The 17,376-nt window shown below is 37.4% G+C and overlaps 1 protein-coding gene across 6 annotated transcripts in view; it reads left to right on the plus strand.

Annotated features, from left to right (window-relative positions):
• Nucleotides 1-17,376, plus strand: part of PRORP (protein only RNase P catalytic subunit) — a 132,504-nt gene that overhangs the window by 85,965 nt on the left and 29,163 nt on the right. For 2 of the 6 annotated variants that reach the window (XR_003422458.2, XR_008299361.1), the window contains exon 6: nucleotides 11,556-11,785. The exons of the other annotated variants lie outside the window; for them this stretch is intronic. The gene's annotated coding sequence lies outside the window, so the exon portion shown is untranslated. The remainder of the gene's footprint in view (nucleotides 1-11,555; nucleotides 11,786-17,376) is intronic. 6 annotated transcript variants of the gene reach the window in all.

Genomic DNA, 17,376 nt, shown 5'->3' on the forward strand with positions numbered 1-17,376 from the left:
TCTTCTGTGAATTTATGTTATTTCTGTAAGTTTATATGTTTATGCTTTTTTTTCTGTTGGCCTAAAATTTATTTTGTTTGTATGCATTCTTTATAAAGCAAGTATATTGGACCTTATTATATTTATTACAAATATTTTCCCAAGCTTTTAGTTTTTAAGTGGCCTAATCTAATTTTTTCTTTGTTTCTTTGGAAAATTTCCCCCTTCCTAAATTCATTCTTTTTAGGAAATCAGATGAATCTTGGCCACTGTGGTCCAAAAAGCCATTTAGAGGTAGATTACATTTTTAAACTTATTTTTAAAATATATAAATAGAACTGTTTTATTAGTCCTAAAACAACAAAATTTTAAATACTTTATAATAATTATATCAGAGATGTTGTCAGTCTATCCTAATTCCTTAGTTTTATTTTGGGGTTGTTTTTGATTCCCCCTCTGCCCCGCACCCCACAACAAACCTCACCAAAGTACCTTAGTATAATTTGCTAGATTTACTTGGTGTTAAAAGACTTTCCTATGCACGCACACATCACTGGGTTTTCAGTAGAGCAGTGTAACTTCAAGTTTTTACATGTAACCTCCTTCAAGATTCCCGTGTTCTTTTAATTCTGAGAAAGACTTTGATTTGCCTTGCCTTGCCTGTGTTCTCTGTTCTTAGTTCTTTTCCTGTGTCAGAAACTGTAAGAGTGGCTATTCCTTTTTCATTTTCTTTTCTTTCTTTTTTAATGTTTCTCATACTAATTAGCCAGCTTCAAGCTACAGAGTTTCTTCTTATTTTTTTTTTCTGTTCAGTCCTCTTCATTCTCTACCTCTTTCATCTCCTTCTTTCTAACTTGCTCTCTGAAGTAGAACATTCCTCGTTCTATCTTAATCAGGAGTGTTGAGACCAGATAGCGTAGCCCAGGGGTTCTTAAACTTGGCACTATTGACATTTTAGGCCAGATAATTCTTTGTTTGAGGTTATGTTGTTCATTGTTGTTGTTGTCCATGCTTAGCAGGATCCCGGGCCTATGCCCACTTAGATGCCACAGAGATGCAGTCTCTCTGACTGCTTCATCTATAAAAGGAGGACAAATACCTACCCATTGGATTTTAGTGAGAATTAAATTTAAAAATGCAATTTAAATGTTGATAAGTGCTCAGTTAATAGGTGATGTTATCATCATCATCACCATTCCATTGCTTACCTCCTCTAGTGAGCTCTGAGATATCACATGGGCACATCTCAAAAATTTTCCCAGATTCTACCACTCTACTCTTATTTCAGGCTAAAAATAATCTCTTTCTCTTTGGAATTCCTATTTTGTCTCTGTCTTGTAGCATTTGCCACTCGTTATGTTATAGTTTGTTGTTGTTGTTGTTGTTTGTTTTTTTTAATTTACATCCAAGTTAGTTAGCATATAGTGCAATAATGATTTCAGGAGTAGATTCCTTAATGCCCCTTACCCATTTAGCCTATCGCCTCTCCCACAACCCCCGCCCCCCCCAGTAACCCTCTGTTTGTTCTCCATATTTAAGAGTTTCTTATGTTTTGTCTCCCTACTGTTTTTTTTAATTTTTTTATGTTTATTTATTTTTGAGAGAGAGAGACAGAGTGCAAGCAGGGGAGGGGCAAAAAGAGAGGGGGACACAGAATCTGAAGCAGGCTCCAGGCTCCAAGCTGTCGGCATAGAGCCTGATGCGGGGCTCGAACTCAAACTGTGAGATCACGACCTGAGCCGAAGTCAGATGCTTAACTGACTGAGCTACCCAGGCACCCCTCCCTCCCTGGTTTTTATATTATTTTTGCTTCTCTTCCCTTGTGTTCATCTGTTCTGTGTTTTAAAGTTCTCATATGAGTGAAGTCATATGATACTTGTCTTTCTCTGACTGACCAGTTTTGCTTAGCATAATACCCTCTAGTTCCATCCACGTAGTTGCAAATGGCAAGATTTCATTCTTTTTGATTGCTGAGTAATACTCCATTGTATATATATACCACATCTTCTTTATCCATTCACCCATCGATGAACATTTGTTACAGTCCATGTTTTTTCTTCCCTACATGTCACTCTATTTCTTGCAGTTCTCTGTATTTTTCACCTTTGTGGCTCAACACATTCTCACATAGTACACTGTCGTTAAATATTTTGAACAACTAAATAAATTTAGACACTGGTGGACCAGCTCAGGGTAGCCTGTTAACACCAATAGAATAATAACTTGGGAGACACCATGACAGACGGCTTAAGAGCGCAGGAGCAAAGGTATCTGGGTTTGGATCTCCCAAATCTGGGTTTGGATCTGTCTTTCTTATTATCTGTGTGCAGCCCAACTCCATCACACACTAGGCTGTTTGATAAAATGGTTTTGTGATTAGCAAATAAAACTTATATTGGAAGGAGAAAAATACTCCTTTTTATTTAAAGTATTTGGTCTTATGAAAACAGTTTCGAGGTGTAAAAATCACTGGTGACATATAGTTAAGATTTATTCCTTTTTCTTAGTTGTGCTATCCCCCTTTTTAATTAACAATCCAAAAAGTGTGAAATTGGAATGTCATTATTTTTGGGTATTTACATTTTCTTTAAAAGCTTAAGAAATAGTCACAGATTTTTTAAAGCCCATTTTGTAAATTAATAGCAAGTTATGGGCAGAATAAGATGGGCCTACAGAAACATTTTTTTCTACAAAGGGACATACAGCATTTATGAAAGTTAGTGGCCTACACGTGACATTGTTTAGACACTGAGTATTTGAAAAGTGTTTGGTGGACCCTCAGAAGAGCATACTTTGTCCCTTACCTGCATAATTTGGATTAGCTACCATTTCCTAAGTGACCATACATGACATTTGGATGGAGTCCACATCTAAATCCTACGTGTTAGACATAGCTTCATGCATTTGTTAAAGATAAGTTGGTACCATCAACTTCACAACATTACCAGTTAATTTTTTTGTAGTTTCTGTATGCCAACAGAAATGCTACTTGATTGTATTAAAATACTTACCCTTTTCTTTACTGCATGAAGAGTAGAGGTGTCAGTTTCAGGAAACATCGCAGAAAAGCTTTCCTGAGTGGTAGCTTTCCATATGGTCTCGGTTTTTCTGGTTTTCTGTTTTTTTTTGGTTTTGTTTTGTTTTGGTTTTTTGCTAAGCAGGAAATGACTAGAAACAAAGATTCTTCAATTTAGAAGTTCTCACAAATCTACTTGTCTCATTTCTCCCTGTCTCCATATTCATGTCTGTTTCTCAGTGTCCCTGACCTCTCTCCTGTCTCTTGTAGTCCTTGGATTTAGGACTCATCTGGGTAATCCAGGATGATCTCACCTTGGAGATCCTTAACTTGATTACATCTTAAAAGACTCTTTTCTCAAACAAGTTCACAGTTTCCAGACATTAGGACATGGATATATCTTTTTGAGGTTCACTATTCAACCCACACCCTAATCTCACTCCACTTCCTGCCAGATTCACTTTGCAACACCCTGATAAGGAGCTGCAATGTTCATGGTCATGGCACATTCATCATTTCTCATCTCTACCTATCTTGTTTATGAGCAGTTCTAAAGGGTAAAAATCCTTCTTTCTGTTGAGCCAAAACCTGTTCTGGGATAATATTTGACAGTGGGTTCTAGATCTCCTATAAAGCTATATGGGATAAGAAAAACTTGTCCCATGATTCTCAGGTTCGGGGAGAATAACACATGTACTGCTTCTCTAGCATTCTGACACAGTCTTCTAGGGGTATGAGATCCTTTCCAGGATCTCACCATCACCCTTCAAAAAAAAATCCCATTAAAAATATATTAAATGAATATTTAATATCATTGTGAGCCAGTTGTGATGGATGTGTCATGAACTTCCTCCAGGAGGGTGGAGAATGGACAAAAGATTGAGAAATGCAATCTTAACCTTCTTCCTCATGACAGCCATTCAGGTAGATGAGGACAACTATTTATATTTCCCTGAGTCTTGTTTTCTGGAATCAATACTTTTCATTTCATTTACTCCCCTATGATATGGCTTCCATACCTTTCATTCAGAAAGTATTTATTGAGGGCCTAATATGAGTCAGGCACTATGTTAAGTATTAGAATGATGTAAGGATGAATATCCCAGAATCTGTGTCATCTAAGACTGTAGTTTGGGGGAGGATGTAAACAAATAAATGGTAAAACACTGTGGTAAGTATTTGGTAAGCTTACGTATAGAATACTGAGAGAGCATAGAGGAATAACTAAATCAGTAGTGATGAAGTGAGATCTAAACTGAGACCTGACAATCAAGAAGAGAGGAGGGAGGCAGGGCAGATTTATGTTCCAGGCAGAAGGAGCATCCACATTCACTTCCTATTTTGGAGCCATGCCCTCCCACAGGGAAAATCAAAGATGGCTCCAAACAGTTCTTCTTGTTGCTCCTTGGAACCAAGGGGCAGGCCTGAGGCTGGGGTAAGAATGAGGCACTCACCTCAGCTGTAGTATTTAAGGAGATGCCCCAAAATGCAGTAATTAATAAGGATAAATGTTTTAATGCAATATTTTAAAAATCACAATTAATGTAAAAAAATCCATGATGGGAGTGCCTGACTGACTCAGTTGGAAGAGTATGGGACTCATGAGCTCAGGGCCATGAGTTTGATCCCCACATTGGGTGTAGAGATTACTTAAATAAGTAAATAAACTTAAAAAAAAATCCATGATGAGCAAAATATCGAAATTTTAAAGAAAAACTGAATCACTGTTATTGATTGTCCCTTTTGTCATAGGCACCAGTATGGCTTGGCGTGGCACTATTATTGAACCTGTCTTTCTTTAAATTTTGATATTTTGTTCATTGTGGATTTTTGTGCATTGATTTTGATCGTGCAAAATACTGCATTAAAGTACTGTTCATCTTATTCAGTGAATTTTTTGGTGCCCCTTTAAATTTTGTGCCCAAGGCAAGGGCCTTAGTCACCTCATTCTGGTCCCAGCCCTGCAACTAAAACGGACAGACAAGATCCATGCTTAGCCAGGTGGGCTTTTCCTCCTGGGACTTTGACTCTGGAGGATATAAAGACACAGATGCGGTTAGAGACATTTCACAACGGCAGTGGAAGTCTGTATCCTGCCCTACTGTGACTGTGGTGTGTGTGCCTGCACGACATGCAAGCATGCTCACCTGAGGGTCCAGTGGCGGGCCCCAGAGGCAGTGTCTAATTAACCACTCCTGTGGCATGACCTTGGTTGTGTTACTACTCTGACCTTCTTTGGTCTTGTTCCTCTTCTGAACTGGTGTTGTGGTATTCAAGATTTATATTTCCTTCCTTTTTGAAAATTAGTCATGTTTGTTTATCTCCAGACTTCCATTCTTCCTTCTTTAGAGATAACCAGTAATGGCTGCACAATTATATATATACGTTTTCTTGGTATCTTAGGATGAAATTCATCCAGGCCTAGAAAAATGAACTCGCTTGGAGTAATTATTTTTTTCAGTCAATTCTCTTGTACTTCTTTTCTCATTCAGTCTTTTGTGCAGCATTTCCAACTTGAATATAACTTGGAACTTTTATTTTCTGTTGTCCATAACTTACAAATTGTAATAGTCATTGGCCCTGAATATATGAACAGCAGAGATTAAAGGATGCCAGCTCAGTGGATCTCACCAAAGACCAGCACCAGAGGCATCCATGGATGAAAACAAATGATACTCACCAAGAAACAGCTGGGAGACATTATTCAGTATTTATTACACTCAGAGTCCAGTATTTGGAAAGAATGGCCTCAAAAATTGACATATGTGTAACAGTACTACAGATTTGGTTCAAGAACTTCAGAGCATATTCAGTAAAAGCAACAAAAAGCTCAAAATAACAGTTACCTACAGAAAAAGTCATGAGAAATACGGACATACCACTCAGATCCACTGATGGGGCTAGCCCTGTCTCCCTGATTTCTGTAGATATCTGGCACCCCCAGTCCAAGTTAGCATGTCCCGATTTTAAGGTCCCCATAGACCACTCTGATAGCCATAAAATAGCTTATTTTGGATACTGCCAAGTCCCTAACACATACTGTCTTTGCCCCATTTTGTACTCTCAAGTTCTTTTCCCAGGCTGAGATTCTAATTCTCTGGTCTCCTTGCTAGGTAGAACTTAACCAGCAGTTCTGACCTGAAGGAGAAGCAGGCTGGGGTGGAGGGGGGAGGCAAGAAAGAGCAGGAAACAAAAAGGTCATGTGCTTAGGAAAAAAAATAATCTCTTTCTGGGCGTTAACTTTCTTGATATTATTGTAGTGAGTTTGCACCAGTTTTTGTATTCATCCTTTAATAAATGCATCTCTACCTGTGTTTAATTTTTTTCTTTAGTTGCTTCTCTCCTTTTTTTCTCAATAGAGTCAATAATATTACAATTTTGTTTTTAAAGCCTTACCTTCCACTTGTCTTAGGTTATACTCCCTGTTAGAGTTTCTAGCTTGGAATTACTCCATACTGTCTGAACACTTTGACATTTTCTCTCTCAGGGTCTAGGGTCCTCCCATGGGAAATGTTTCCTTCCTTTGCTCTTATAAAGTCCAGACTAGTGAGGACCATCATGTCTTTTAAAGCCGTTGTCACATCATCTATAGTTTCCTCCTCGAGAGTCTTTATACTCCTGAATAGCAGTTCTCTTTGTTGTTTCCTCTGCTGAGAAATGAAATTGTCAATATGATATCAACTTATCAGGTGCTCTACTTTTACCAGAATGAAACCTCTCACCCATGCTGGGAGAGGTGACATTTCCCGTTACTACTGTATGTCGTGTCTATATCTGTTTTGTAATCTGTATTAGGAAAGCATCACAGTTCGTCAACCACAACAGCATCATTAGAATAGAACATACCTTTCCAGTGTCATGAGTCTCAGTGACACTTGCCTCCATGTGTTAACCTTTCAAGTTTTCCTTTTCTTGTTATCCATGTTCTAGAGATTGTTATTAGGAATAAGGCCATTATCTTACTCTCCATCTACTTGATTTTTCACTGATAAATTATTGAAAGGCTCTACTATAGTATTCCTTAGGTATCACACCAGCACCTCTATGTGGGAGCTCTTCCTGATTTTACATGGTCTTATTGAGACTTCAGACCCCACTCTATCCGCAGCTTTACTGTGTACTGTCATATATCTAACAGTGGAAATGATGCATATCTTCTTATATCCTCTCTCTATGTATTCCCCTGACATGTGTGTGTGTGTGTATGTGTGTGCCCTTTAATTTCTTTAGGGTCATGGCAGATTTGGAGGCAGTGAACACTTAAGCACCCTGAGTAAGAGGTATACTGTTTCCTGGATAACTATCTTTTAACTAAAATTATAGAAACAGAAATCATAGCAGGGGGAATGAAGGACAGACAGTAAAGTCAAAGCAGGGCTTTTTCAAAAATAGAAAACTATTTTTTAAATTACACCTAGTGTCATCATAATACGTACATCTGAAGATCTTCTCGATCATGGCCATCAGAGTGGTCTATGGGGACCTTAAAATTGGAACATGCTAACTTGGACTGGGGTGCCAGATATCTACAGCAATCAGATCAATCTCAAAGTTTTTAAGTCAGATGAACAGTGGGAATATTGAGGACCGATATTATTTATCAAACATTCACGTAGCACTTCTGTGGGAGACAGTTCCAAAGTGCCTTATAAACAATAAATTAATTTACTAAATTAATCATTTAACCATCATAAAAAACAAATCCTCCTATCAGGTGAGAACCAGTATTAGCTCCCATTTTGTAGATGAGGAAACTGAAGCTTAGAGAGATTAGGTGACATCCCTGAGGTCACAAAGCTAGTTAAGCAAGAGCTAGAATTTGAATTAAAGAAATCTGGCTTGAGCCTATGCTCTAAACACTACATAATGCAGCCTTTCCAATTTATTTTCTTTCTAAAGTTCCAATGGAAAAAAATGGTACAGCCTATACTAGAAAATACCTAAAGAACATGAAACATTACTGAAACAACAACTAATTAAGGATTTTATCAGATGTGTAGCACCTTGACCTTCATAATTATAACTTTCCCCAAAGCTACCTAATTACAATAGTGTTCCCTCCCTGGTAATTATTGTCTCCTTGGTTCTCTCCCCATTTCCCAACTTTGAAATTACATGGTTTGTATCTAGCTCTTGTTTATCTTTGACCACAAACTCCTTTTGGTTGATTGTGGTATGTTTTGGGTTGAGATTGTGGGAAGTTTATTGATTGTTTCCAGGGTTACACTAATGATGTCTTTTCATCTATTTCTCTTTTAGCTTAATTATAATTTTTCCTGATAATTATTTCCACCTGTCCATGTTCATATCTAATCATTGATATTGATTGGTTTTGCTAGTATCATAAATTAATTTTTTCCATATCTCTGCATAGATTTGTGTTCTTTTCTGAATATATTGTTCTTGATTGTTTTAAAAGAAACTCTGTTGTAGTTAATTTTATGTAGTATAACATACCACATACATAAACTTATTAGGAACTCTGAATAGGAGAGTCTCAACACTTGAATACCTTGGTAGGGCATTTTTCTACTGTAGTGAAGAGAGACCCAAGAAATGAAATCAGTAAACAAAAGGCTAAGGATTCTAATACCTGCCCTTCTTCCCAACATTTGGTATGTTTTAGAATTTGTTATGCTTTCCTTTCTGGTAGTTACGACATCTCCCTGGCAATAGTACAATCTGTCTAGTCTATAAATTAATGATTAGAAAAGAACTTTGGAAGTTTTAGCTCCTTGTAAATCAAATGCCCCTAGCCTAACCACAGCTCTGACAAGTTATAATATTAAGTTGTCACTAGACTGCTAGTGACTTAATGACACTAAGTATTACTCTTATAAAAACCATGAGCTTAAGTATGTATATTTTACTGTAGTTGCCATAGATTCTGGCTTTCCTTGCCCAAGAAATATTTAACAAAGACCCTTCTGTTGTTGATCTTTGTGCCATGGTATTCCTCAAAAAAATTACTTGTGGACAATATAAATTTTGAAATGTAAACACACATTATTCATCTTTACTGACTTCCTATCCTGTGCCAGGCATAGTGCTGGGTATTGTGGCAGATACAAAGGAGAGTAAAATGCAGTTCTCTCCTTGTCAAGGAGTTTATAATCTTGTAAATACTCAAGTTGTTCATATGTAGACTATTTATAAGGGCCCTAAGAAGTATTTCAGAAAAACTAAAAAAAAAAAAAAAAAAAAAAAAAAAATCATAGGCTAAGGAAAACTACTTTTAGCTAAGGAGGAATAAAAGAATACTTTATGGACAGACATCACCATTTAATTGGTTCTTTATGACTAGGTTAGGTTTCTATAACTAGAGCTGAGGAGGTGAGAAAGAAGGGGGGCTGATTCTGTGTGCAGACAACATGTTCAAATAGCACTATGTAGCAAAGTAGTTCTTGGGAGGTAGGGAGTAAAGGGTGTGTGTGGGGGAAGTACTAAATATCACCCTTTTTTTCCTATTGTCAAACACTTCGTACCCATAATAGGATGGGATTTGAGAAAAAAGATGAAATTTTATACCCAGTTGGCAATAGTTGGATAAACAACCCAGAAAAATTCACTGTCTTCTTAATATTGGTGGTTATGTTATCTCCAAAATCAAATTTCTTCTTTTTGATTCTAAAGTGTATTTTGAATGGATTCCACTTATTTACCTTAAAAGCTGTGTTGTGACAACACAGCACATTGGTATAATATTCTCTTGGGAACATGAAGATCACCTGTGGTTTGGGATAACTTCATTTAGGCTTTTCCAGCTTGTACCTACAAATATGAGTCAGTCTGTTCACTTTTGATGGCCCTTCCTCCTTTTCCATCCTGTCTGTCCCTACACTAACCCACAGGTCAGTAAAGAGAATCCCACCAAAAATAAGAGATTCTTTTCACTTCAAAAAAGGGACTCTCTTTACTTCTCCTTGGAGAGTCCCAATTTGTATCTTATAACAAAATGAAGTGAATGAGAATTTGAGCATATTAAAATATTTCTTAAAATTCTAGGTTAAAATTATAAATTAGTTCTTTTTTTCTTCACTATTAATAGTTACATAACATGTAATTTAAAGACTTAAAATCATAAGCTCTAGCTTTACACTATAAATTTTTAAAAGATAATAACCAACCCATTAAGCATTATTACCTTTCAAAATGACAAAGAGAAAATATACCATGTAACTTTGATAAATGCATGTATTTAAAAGGGCATGAAGACATTAGCCTGTTGTGTGCCAGACGTTTCATTTCTGTTATTTCCTCCCTAAAAAAATACCAGGATTCCTAGATGTACTGTAGATGGCAGTACTTATATGAGAATGATTAGCAGATGGAGTCTTAAATGAGTAAAGTTCAGTTGAAATGTTCTTAATTTTTCTCATTTGCTGGATTTTTAAAAAATAATCATAAACTTTCTTTTTCACTCATGATGTTTCTGTTCATTTTTATTTCACCATCACCTGACCTCCCTCTCACCTCACCTTTGTTTCAGAAATCACATGTTATACAACCATTTTCCCTTTACATGGCAGTGATTGGAAACCAGGTGATTATACATATAGGATCCTGTGTAAAGTTCTGTAAAATTATTTTATGTCAAGGAGGTTGAGTGCCACATGGCATTGCTGAAAATTCTGACTGGGACAGGGAGAACACTGTCACCTGTGTTTCAAATACACCATCATTGTATATCTACAGTTCCAGAGTTGATCAAATCTATCTTTGTATGGAGGGAAGTAGCTCTTCCATGAATATGAAAAGCTCTCTCATTCTCCCTAAACGTTGGGAATTTTGCTGTGGGATTCACTGAGTAAATATTTATTAAATGCTAATTATATGCTAGGTCCTGTGCTGGGTAGGCACCTTGCATTATATCCATAAAAGAGCATGGTACCTACCTTTAGACACCCCTTCCCAAGCATAATAAAGTGTGGTAATTCTTATAATAGAGGCATGTAGAAGATAAAGTAAGGCACAGAACGGGAATAGATGGCTGTAGCAGATATTACAGAACATTCACAACATACTGTCCTTCAAGCCTGCTGGCCTCAAGCTCCTTCACAACACAGCACTTGAGGAAACTGCTATCGTTCTATCTAACAACGACAAAAAAACCCATATGAGAAGCCTATTCCCTATCCATGGCACAGTGGGAGAAGTGCTTAGGAGTCTAAGCAGTATACATTGTGCCACCCATTGTGCAAAGAAGGGGAAAGAAAACACACACACACACTTGCTTGTTCATGTCTCTTGAGAAGGCCACCCAACAAGTGGAAAATATTGGTTGCTTCTGGGGAAAGGAGCTAGGTGGCTGGAGGATAGGATGGGAGGGAAACTTTTCAGTGAATACCCTTTGGTTTCTTTTGGATTTTTGAACCATGTGGATTTATTACCCATAGAAAAATAAAGCTTTAATGGCTTGGTACATCACATTACCACATGAAGAGTTGTCCTTTATTTGGTGGGTTCTATAACCTACTAAACTCCTAAACATATGGTGGATAGGAGACAGGTATTGCTAAGGATCACGTAAGTGTTTGTAACATTTTTGTTTTGGTTACAGGGAACTTCCCACTCTATTTTTCACAGCTCTCAACTAATAGATCCTGATAAACATCAAGTGGCTGTGAGTAGGAGTGGTTCCTCCCAGAGAAGCCAACTACAGATTTTTTATACAGCGAAGAGCTATGTGTTTTGTTTTTGTTTGCTTTTGTTGTTTTAATGGAAATTACAGATGGTGTGTCCCAAAACCCATGGCAGAAAACAGATTGTGAACAGAAAAAATATGGTTCAGTAAGTACCTTTGTATTGCTCAGAATATAGAGCAACTTAGCAAATTTCTTTGGTGAGATTAATTGTTTGTGATATGTCATCAGAGGAATCATAATAGGACATATAGAGGCATCAGCTCTCCTGAAATAAATTTTTGTAGCTGAAATTTTAAGAAACATTGTGAATATGGGGCACCTGGGTGGCTCAGTCAGTTAAGCATCTGATTTTAGTTCTTGATTTTAGTTCAGGTCATGATCTTGCAATTCATGAGTTTGGTTCCTGCATTGGGCTCTGTGCTGACAGGGTAGAGCCTGCTTGAGATCCTCTCTCTCCTTCTCTCTCTCTGCCTCTCCCTCACTTGTGCTCGAGTGTTCTCTCTCCCTATCTCTCAAAATAAATCAATAAAACTTAAAAAAAATACTGTGAATGTGTAAAGAAATTCCATATAAACAGCCCATGTCCTTAGAAATTCTATATATATTTAATGGGATCATGTAAAGATGATGTTGAGGGTTTTAAGGAAACAGACTACAGGTCTAGTTGAAACCTGATAAATAGAACAGAATGAAAATCAAGGAATAATATAAGTTACCTATTTTATATACATGCATATATGCTCAAGTTCAGAATATGGTCAGTAGACATTACGTGACTGGTTAATCTTTCTTTGTGAATTCTGTTTCTATTAATTGGATAATAAAAACAGCTAACACTATGGTAGTGTATAACAATTTAGAGATCACTTCTGCAGTGTTCATCTTACTTGATCATGTGTTCAAGAATTTATTTGTTGGGGGGGGGAGTCATATTATGGTGAAAATCCTCTTCTGACTTCCACCTCCCTGTATGGTTATGGCCATGTAGATACTTTTGATAGAAAAAAAGCAATTGAGTGAACTTTTCTTGACATACTTAGCCTGTTAACTAAGAAGAAAAAAATAAGAAGAAAAGTTCCCATCTATGCCAACATGGTCTTTCCACCCCTCTTTATTAATATAACTTTAGCTTCACTCTTAATAAGTCCATGCCAGAGCACAATAAAACTTGGCAAGACAGTTCAAACTGGTTCTGTCATCCCTTCTTTCTCCTCCTACATAACAGGTAGGAATTCCATTCCAAGGTTCTGGGTTTTTTTACTTGCTCAGTCTTCCAGTTGAAAGGAATCCTGCTCTAACATATACTTCCCCTCTGCTCTCAAACTTCAGTTTTCCCCTTTTCTTTTATTCATTAATGCATTCATTCATGCAGCACATTTTAATTGATCGTCTTAAGTACCAGGCCCTATTCTTTGTGCCAGGGATACCATGAATGAAACAGAGAAAATCCCCTGCCCTCTTGGAGCTCACATTGTTTTCAGTACATGCCTGCCATCAGGGCTGCTGCTGCGCATCACCCACAGGGGCTCTCACATCTTAGTCTGTGTGAATGTTGCCCTAGAGTTGTGCAGTGCACAGCCAGCTCAACTCCACACAGTGACCTTGTCTACTATGCTTAATTTGGATGTTTGTCAAAATTAATTTCCTATAATAAAGTCAGTCATTTCCCACGTTCCAGCATTGCCAGAGTGCAACTCTTTTCTTTAAGGAAAGCACATAAGTTCTCTCCCAGGGGGTGGAAGAAGTTTTGTGGAGAAACCAACCTTTGTCTTTCTTCAGACTACCTGTGTTAAGTTGCTCTCAAATTCACTTACCACTTCTTTCTTTACCTTCAGTAGCAATTGGAAGATTTTTTTCTTTGCCTTTAAAGAGTTCTCTAATTTCTTTTTCCTTCCTTCCTTCCTTCCTTCCTTCCTTCCTTCCTTCCTTCCTTCCTTCCTTCCTTCCTTCCTTCCTTCCTTTCTTTCTTTCTTTCTTTCTTTCTTTCTTTCTTTCTTTCTTTCTTTCTTTCTTTCTTTCTTTCTTCCCTGTACAGAGAAACATGGGAAGTTTTTTCTAGTTTTCTTTTCCCTCACATGATCACAGCATCTCTCTTTTTTTTTTCTTCCGAGCTATGTGGTTGCTCATCCACCTTGATTTGCGGTCAGTAAATGTGCAGTTGGTAAGAAGTCTGTGCCCTGTATTTTGAAGAGAGAGTTGCATTTCTTGTATTTATTTAGGAAGAGAGATATGAAAAAAGAATAGCATTGGATTCCATTATACCATTATCTTGCTTTTTGAGTCTGTGCAGTTCTAAATTCTTTAAACGTTAGGTTTTCTCTGTAACCAACATATGAAGCTGAAAATATTGATAATTTCACACACATACACACACACACACACCCCCCATCTGGAATAACTTTGAATTTATTTAAGAAAGCTGTCATGTCAAGACTAATTATTAGAATGAATGTATGTTTGAAGAGAGTAATTCTTTGTGCATTTGGGTTGGAAAACTTGAGACGTATATTTGTTTGAACATCTGTTATAGTTAGAATCAGATGGGAAGATTTAGAGATTGTGCAATTAGGGAATGTTTTCTACCCACAAATTCTCTAGCTGTGTGCTTCACATTTGTTAACAGGCCCAGGGATGCTTGAATTCAAGTCTGCTTTGGAAGCTAATATTCTTAAATATTTTGTTTCCTCGATCTTTGCTGAAATGATCAACAGCACCAGGCTCCATCAAAACTTTCCTCCATGACGTGGCTCATTTGACCTGTGATCCTTTCCATGTCCAGCTTTCTACAACTTCCATCTTTGTTGCAAATTGCACCCTTTATAGACCAGTGGGGGACCTCTATTTCAAATAATTTGGGGACGTACACTAATCATATATAAGACATGAGGGCTCCTCTGGCCTTAGTTTTTCTTGGCAGTTTACTTGCCTCATCGTTTTTAGGCTTCAAACATGGTTAACTCTCTCAGATCCTTTTTCTCTTTCAATTCTTGTTCCCTATTTGTAATATTTCATAACTGAATGCCTTAATCTAGGACAATTTAACATCATCTTCACTGCTTAGTTGAAATGACACTCTTCAATGTTACTAGTGACTTCTGTGGGGAGATAGAAGCTAGTATTTGTTGAGTATGTTCTGTGGAGCAAGCAGAAGGTGCCTGTGCAAGGCACTTTTATATGTAGCATCTCGTTTAACTCTCACAGCGGATCCACAGATAGTGGTATTTCTTTCTTAAGGATAAGGAAACTACAACTCAAAAAGGGTTAAGTAATTTGTCTCATAGCTAGGAAGGGGCAAAGTTACAGGATTATAAATACTTCTTTCCAAAATCCATGTTCTTCTATAACAGATCTATTTGTCCCTCTTTCCTGAAATTCTACTTTGGCCTCTTTGTATCATGCTTTTGATTCTTTGGATCTCCATTGCTTTAATCACTAACTCATAAACAGCTAGCTTGCTCTAGTTTCTCTCTTCCTCATCTAAACTTCTCAAAAGACTAGTATACAATTTCTTTCTTGCTATCCATTTACTCCCTAACCCCTAAGGGATGGCTTAGCCCCCATCACTTTTTTGAAACTAGCCCCACTGAAGCCATCAGTAGTTTCCTAATTGCCAGTTCCAGTGGACATATTTTAGTCCTTGTATTAGTCCATTTGAGTTGCTATAACAAAAATACCATAACCTGGGTAACTTTATAAACAACAAACATGTATTTCTCACAGTTCTGGGTGCTGGGAAGTCAAGTTCGTGGCTCTGCAGATTCAGTGTCTGGTGAGTGCCTGATTCTGTGTTCATAGATAGCCAACTTTTCACAGTGTTCTCACATGGCAGAAGGGCAAGGGAGATCTCTCTGACCTTTTTTCTAAGGGTACTAATCCCATTCAGGAGGGGTCTGTCCTTATAACCTAATCACCACCCCCAAAAGACTCCCATCCCCACTTAATATCACACTAAGGGTTAGCGTTCAATATGTGAATTCAGTGGGGAGATACAGACATGCAGACATTTTCTCTTATATTTAGTACTTTATTTTTTTTTTCTTCTTGAAATGTAAATTCTGTGAGTCCATACTCTTATCCTTCTTCTTGTACTCTGACCATTCCTTGTCATCTTTTATACTTGAGCTCCTCTTACCCCTTAAGTGTTGATATTCCCTGAAGCTCTGTCTCAGGCTCCACCTTAGTGGATCTCATCCACTTTCTGGGCTGTCAAGTTCCAAATCTGCATCTCTACCCTAGACAAGTACATACTTCGAACTAAGAATGTCCAAAACTGAAGTCAGCATCTTCATCCCTAACCTCTACTCCTACAGATGATACCACCATCCTTCCAGGCATCCAGTGTAGAAACCTGGGCGTGGTCTGTGACTCCTCCCTCTCCATAGCCCTCAAATCCAGTCATTCACCAAGTCTTGCCAATTTTACTTTCTAATTATTTCTCAAATCAGTTCTCTTCCTTCCCTCTGTTCTATAGCCTTCTCTTCAAATCTTTATTAGCATTTGCTTAAATAGCTACCATATCCTCGTAACTGGATTCTCATCTCCAGTTTTGTTTCTTTCAAATCCAACCTATCCTACAGACAAAAATGTAAATCTCAAACTTAATTTACAGTGTAACCATAGATTTACATTTGATGTTTTGACCAAGGAGATATCTGAATATGTCAAAAGATTTATTTTGAGGGCCGCCTGGGTGGCTCAATTGGTTAAGTGTCCAACTTTGGCTCAGGTCATGATCTCAACGGTTCGTGGGTTCTAGCCCCACATCAGGCTCTGTGCTGACAGCTCAGAGCCTGAAGCCTACTTTGGATTCTGTGTCTCCCTCTTTCTATGCCCCTCCTCTGTTTGTGCCCTGCCTTTCTCTCTCTCAAAAATAAACATTAAAAAAAAAAAGATTTATTTTGGGAACAGATGTGAACTATTTTGTTAAATTGTTCCCTTTTCCAATGTAGCCTTTTTATCTTCTTGCACTTTAGATATAGTACCTGATTATGCAGTGGAGCAAACAAAACTCTAAATATACAATGCACATAACCATTTTGTTTTTATTAACATCTTATTTTTCTATCTGTTTTATATGAAGGGACAGAAACTAAAACACACACACTAATAAAGTTAGACACTGTGCTTAAATAACCCTATGAAGTAAGCAATTAACTTTCCATTTTACAAACTGAGATGCAATTAAACCATTTCCTAGAGTAAATAAATACAAGTAATAGATTCAGAATTCAAATGCCAATCTGACTCCAAAGTTCATGGTCTTCCCATTATGCTACTCTTCCTGTGTTGTGTATGTTGTTCTGTGTTATAATTTCCAAACCTGCATATGTAGCCCTCTCCTCACCAGGTAATTCTGGATTTGTCATACCTACAATTTAGGATAGCCTAGAATCCCAGAAATTGGGATGAATCCCAGAAAGTAGAATGAATAGCAGGAAAAGTAACCTGGCAGTGATCCAGGAGAATCCTGGTTGGAAGACTAGTCAGGAGACCTAATTGCATCTTGAAGTCAAGTGATGACAGTGAAACCAAGAAGAAATGAATGTGCTTAAATCAAGGAGTTAAAGCATCTTTGCAAATATATGTCCACTCTTTTTTCATGAAAACTTAATTCTCTTAAAATCGTAATCTTTTAGGATCTGTCAAAGCCATGTATAAATGGACCACATTTTTGTGCTTTCATAGCCTAACAATAACAATATGTAGTCTTTTACAGCTTACTGAGTCCTTTCATAG

Source organism: Acinonyx jubatus, chromosome B3 (assembly GCF_027475565.1).
Source record: "Acinonyx jubatus isolate Ajub_Pintada_27869175 chromosome B3, VMU_Ajub_asm_v1.0, whole genome shotgun sequence".
Classification (NCBI taxonomy): Eukaryota; Metazoa; Chordata; class Mammalia; order Carnivora; family Felidae; genus Acinonyx; species Acinonyx jubatus.